This window comes from Sinocyclocheilus grahami, unplaced genomic scaffold (genome assembly GCF_001515645.1).
Source record: "Sinocyclocheilus grahami isolate Dianchi unplaced genomic scaffold, SAMN03320097.WGS_v1.1 scaffold770.1, whole genome shotgun sequence".
NCBI lineage: Eukaryota > Metazoa > Chordata > Actinopteri > Cypriniformes > Cyprinidae > Sinocyclocheilus > Sinocyclocheilus grahami.
In genome coordinates, this window is record NW_015505949.1 from 687,549 (window position 1) to 692,923 (window position 5,375).

Consider the following 5,375-nt stretch of genomic DNA (forward strand, 5'->3'; position numbering starts at 1 on the left):
GATAGTCCACTTTAGACATTCTATTAACAGTAAGTAACTTTGCAACTACATGTCAACTAGCAGTTAGAAGAGTATTAGTAGACTGTCTGCTTAATACCTTCTAACACTTTCTTTGTCAACTTATTCTACTAACCCTAAACCTACCCTAACAGTCTACTCTGAGAGTTAGTAGACATGTAGTTGCAAATTAATGAGAATTAATTGACATATAGTGGACTATCGAAATAAAGTGTAACCATACACCTTGCTACATGTACTGTGTTAGGCTAACCGAGACTTGTCAACTTATTCTACTAACCCTAAACCTACCCTAACAGTCTACTCTGAGAGTTAGTAGACATGTAGTTGCAAATTAATGAGAATTAATTGACATATAGTGGACTATCGAAATAAAGTGTAACCATACACCTTGCTACATGTACTGTGTTAGGCTAACCGAGACTTGTCATTTGCACTCATATATTGTTGCTCTTTTGTTAGTTTTGACTGCTTTTATTGTCCTCATTTGTAAGTCGCTTTTTGGTTAAAAGCGTCTGCTAAATGACTACATAAATAAATAAAATATAAATCCACACAAGGCAGGAAGCAAACCCAGGAACAAGAGAAACTCTGGTGAAAACAACGACAGGGCATGAGCACACAACGATCTGACAACAAGCACAGCAGATAAAGGTAGTGGTAATGCACTAAGTTACAGGTACAGCCGCTCTGGGGTGCGTTTCCCAAAAGCAACTATGGTCGCAAGTTCCGTCATTACCAATAGAGTTCAATGGAACTAACAACCATAGTTAGCTAACGATGCTTTTGAGAAACGCACCCCTGATTAGCTCGGCGACAACAACACACAGACACGCAGAAATGAACACACTGACCCATGAACCGGTCTTGGTTTTGATCAATAGCATGTTCATATAAATTATAGTATAAATATTATAGCTGAGTTCAACAAGAGCATAATTTATGTTGAATTAGGGCTTTAACTCATTATAATACAAATGTTTATTTTTCGACGTTCATTTATTACACTCTAGTCAGTTAAATCTATTGAATAATTTCATATTATTAAGTTCATTATTTTGTTAATGATATCAGCAGTAATTTACTGGGACTCACATAGCAGTAATTTAATATTTGTTATTTCAGCGGTGGTCCATCGAATGGGATCTGCGCCACCTGAGCATTTTCTCCCTGAAGGAGTAAATCGTCTTCTGCATCCTGCACCCCTCTCTTCATAAATACGCTCGTATAGTAACCACTTTCCTTGCTTTCCTTTGTTATCTAACATATTTTGTTCTCTTTGTTTACAAGGTTTTAAAACTGCAAGTATCTTTTCTTGTCTTATTTTATTTATGGTTACACTTTACTTAAAGGGGTGTGCATAAGACTGATATGACACCTTCATAATCATGACATGACACATGTCATGAATATGAAGGAGGTTTTATGCATGTTTATGACAACTGTCATTAAGTGTCATTCGCTCAGTTATGTAATTTTTAATGCAAATATGACATTATTTGGCCTAACCCTACCCCTACCCTTACCCCTAACCATAGCCCATAACAAAGACATCTCAAACAATGTCATCTTTGCATTAAAAATTACATAACTGAGCGAATGACACTTAATGACAGTTGTCATCAACATGCATAAAAAACCTTCATATTCATGACATGTGCCATGTCATTATTATGTAGGTGACATGTCATGATTATGAAGGTGTCATGTCCGTCTTATGCCCACCCCTTCAAGTAAAGTGTAACCTTATTTATTTATTTATATGCATTTTTCCTCTGTACGTAAATATCTGTTTGAAATACAATGAAGTAGAGAAAATATGCATCAAGCACCAAAGATTTATTAGTTATCTTTTCTTAGGCAGCCCAAACAACCATAAGGTAAGAACACTGTAAAATCTAATTAGTTGGGCTTACTTAAAAAAAGCATGCAAACCGATTGCCTTGAAAAAACTAAGTAAAGTGAAATAGCAATAGTATATTGTACTGACAAATGCTTAGTTAGTATAGTTTACTTACACGAGAGTTCTAGTCACTAAAAAAAGAACTGTAGGGGGTACTTGATCCTTTCATTTAGGTTTACTCATGACTTAGTATAGCTACTCACTGACTCCCAGAGTGCATTGCGGTATGAATAAATTATACAGTTGCTTTGTTTTATAGTTGTTGATTTTATTTGACAATTTTATTTGCTGTCTTGTGTCAGTAGCAGCACAACAAAAAGAGCAAATAAAATGGCTATTGTTACAAGTAATGAAAATAAATTAAATTGAATTGTTACCATTGTTGTGGTTCACGTGCTGAATGTTTAAGTCTGTGTGTGACTTCAGCATGTTACCACACACGATTTAAGAATTATATAAACCCAAAAAAAAGCATATCAGGGTCTTTATGAAAAAGTTTTTGATAAAGTTGATTAATGAACACACACACAATTAATGCACTAATGCTTTAATTAGAAGAGAGGTCACTTTCTAAAAGCAACCTATTTATTACTTTTCTTCCTTTGAAGTCAAATAACTCTGACTTCATGATGCATTACTACATTAACAGGAAGATAATTATAGTAACGTAAACCAAGTTCAAAGTGCCCAACCAAAGGGACTGCTAATCACTATAATGGGGAGTTAAAAAAAACACATTTTAGGAAAATCAACATCAATTTATGAAGTTAGCTTATGTGATGTTCTCTCAAATATTTCAGTTGTATTGAGAATTCAACATTCAAGATGACTTTGGGAAACGAGTGAATGCAACTAGTGAAAGATAATTGCAGACATGGAGGAAATGAGTGAAAAGTCTATTAAGACTCGTTTTCTTTTCTTCTTCTGCTGTTGTTATGTTGCACATTAGCAACATATTAGTGCACTGCTGCCTCTCATTGGTTTATTAATGTCATTGGTTCCTTTGTGGCTACTTGAATATTTTAAGTAAGTGTCACTCAAAACAGTAAGTAAATTGTTTTATTTGCCTTGAAAGTAGCTGTAACTTAATAAAACCTAGTAAGTATAACAACTAAGTAAAGATAACTAACTAAATCTAAGTAAGGTAAACTATTGGATTTTACAGTGAAGTTGCCAGTAATGGCACGGTCTCTTAATGTCATCAAATATAGTAATTGTCACTCAATGTGTTCAGTGTTTTGCCTGGTTTCCCACTTTACAATGGCGCCAAGCCAAAATCAATGTACTTTCTGTATCAGCCATACTGGAATGTTCACCATCTTGGATTTTACAGTAGCTAAATGTTTAGCCAAATTTTAGTTTCTTTTTCTTCTCCAAAAAATGTTTTTTGAGTCCCACATCTTACCACTGTGTTTGAAATGTATTATAACAATAAAATGGCCATGTCTGTACAAAACCAAACAGATTTTTATAATTCACCATCAAATACTGCCAAGTGATTGCTGAAGATGCCAAACAGATAAAGAAGCTGCATCTTTCCAATACTTTCGAGTACTGATGTATAAGCTGATATGCATCTTTGGAAACATGCCATGAGGATGCCTTCGCAGTTTCACGGCTCCTTCTACAGTCAGAACATCAGCAGGGTGCTTCTCAAATGAAAGTCTGCATCTTAGCAAGAATGCATTTCTGGGCCGCCATGTCAAGCACTGCCAAAGGCCATCTCAATTTGAATTATCCTTTGTTTTGTGTCCTTCATTTAGCATGTTTTGAAGGCACTGAACTGGTCCAGTTTCATTATGTAATACAAGACAAAAAAAAATGATTGAAGATGAAGGCATTATGCTTTGTTATAAATTAACTGCCCATGATGTAAACCAAGGGAGACAACCGATAGTTGACATTCACTGTAATGCATTCATAGAAATTCAGTCAATATAAAGATGTTTAATGTATTTTTTCAAAATTAATTTTAATAGTGTTTTTGTGCTGTGGCTGCAGGGGTGGAAATCGCAAAGATGCAGACATGTGGACTTGCTAGACCATCTCATTTTAGCGTTCAGTGCTGAGAAGGAGCCTAGAAAGCTCACTGGGATGCAGCCTTCTGTTTGAGAAGCACCCAACGTCTGGGTCGTCACACCATGACTTACAACAATTTCCAACAATGCCAATCATTTTAGAGGCTTCCATAAGCCTGTGGGTCAAATCCAAAATAAGCCAGTAGTTGTTTGCCATTATTACCACTTAGTTTAATGTTATGCAGTAATACTTATATTAAGTGCTTTTTGATTGACTTTATCTCTCTCTTCAGCTCAGGGGACAAAGAGTTTAGTTTGAACTCAGATCGGGGTTTATGTGATGATGTCACACTAGTGCACAACTACTGCTGAGATGAATATAGCAATGCAGATCACAGGAACTTGACATTTGACTCGACACATGACAAAGAGCATGCAATCAACATAGAGAGACTAACCAGATTGGCTTATCTGAAGCGTAGTGGTCATTTATACATGTAAATATGCTTAGGATTGGTTTCACTAATACACATTCATGTGTGCACATATGCATACTCTGGTATAAAGTATTGTAATTCATTTTTAATGAATCGAAAGTAATATTGGTTACACTTTATTTTAAGGTGTCCTTGTTACAGGTTACATGTACTTACTATTATAATAACAAATAATTATGCATAATTACATGCAAGTAGCCCTAAGCCAAACCCTAACCATATACAGTAGTAAGTACATGTAGTTAATTAATATTACTCTGTACGTATATGTATAATTACACTGTAACATGGACACCTTAAAATAAAGCGTAACCGTAATATTTTATATTTGAATATACATAGGTTTTGCTATTCTGGTTAGATGCTTCTGTATTTCATTGTCTCTGTACTGTACTCTGCACAATGACAATAAAGTTGAATCTAATCTAATCTTATTACAGAAAAATGTTGTGCTTTCAGTATTATTTACTAATAAGGAATTACAATACTTAAAAACTTCTAGTTTAAACTTCTAAAAGTAGTTCTTTGTTTTACAGTCCTGTTCTGCATATACATACTTTACTATGCTATTCTATCAATTTAGTTTAGTAATTACAATAGCTGGGTACTAACCCTGAACCTGCACGTTACGTCTGTGTAGTTACTAAATATGATCAAGCACTTTCCTGGGTAAGTACACTATTAGTGCACATAATGCAAAAGTTCACTTGACCTCGAACCCAGCAGTAATAGAGATGGCTCATTCTGTCAACTGATCAGTGGAAAATACTACTATTTGTTTTGACTGTGCCCAAATGCAAAAATTCTGGTCAGAAAATTAGTTATTGATTTAATCTAATGCTGCATATGACTTCTCCTTTATGCATTTTTTGAATGTTTGATTACTCAAAAGACAGTTGTAGCGACTCAGCTCATGGGAAATATGAATAATTAACCATA

The 5,375-nt window shown here is 34.7% G+C and overlaps 1 long non-coding RNA gene across 1 annotated transcript in view; it reads left to right on the top strand.

Moving 5' to 3' along the window:
• The window catches only part of LOC107561398 (uncharacterized), a 5,188-nt gene extending 3,941 nt beyond the window's left edge, over positions 1-1,247 (top strand). Inside the window, exon 3 of the long non-coding RNA XR_001605844.1 lies at positions 1,144-1,247. This is a non-coding gene — a long non-coding RNA (uncharacterized lncRNA). The remainder of the gene's footprint in view (positions 1-1,143) is intronic.
• The last annotated feature ends 4,128 nt before the right edge of the window (positions 1,248-5,375 follow it).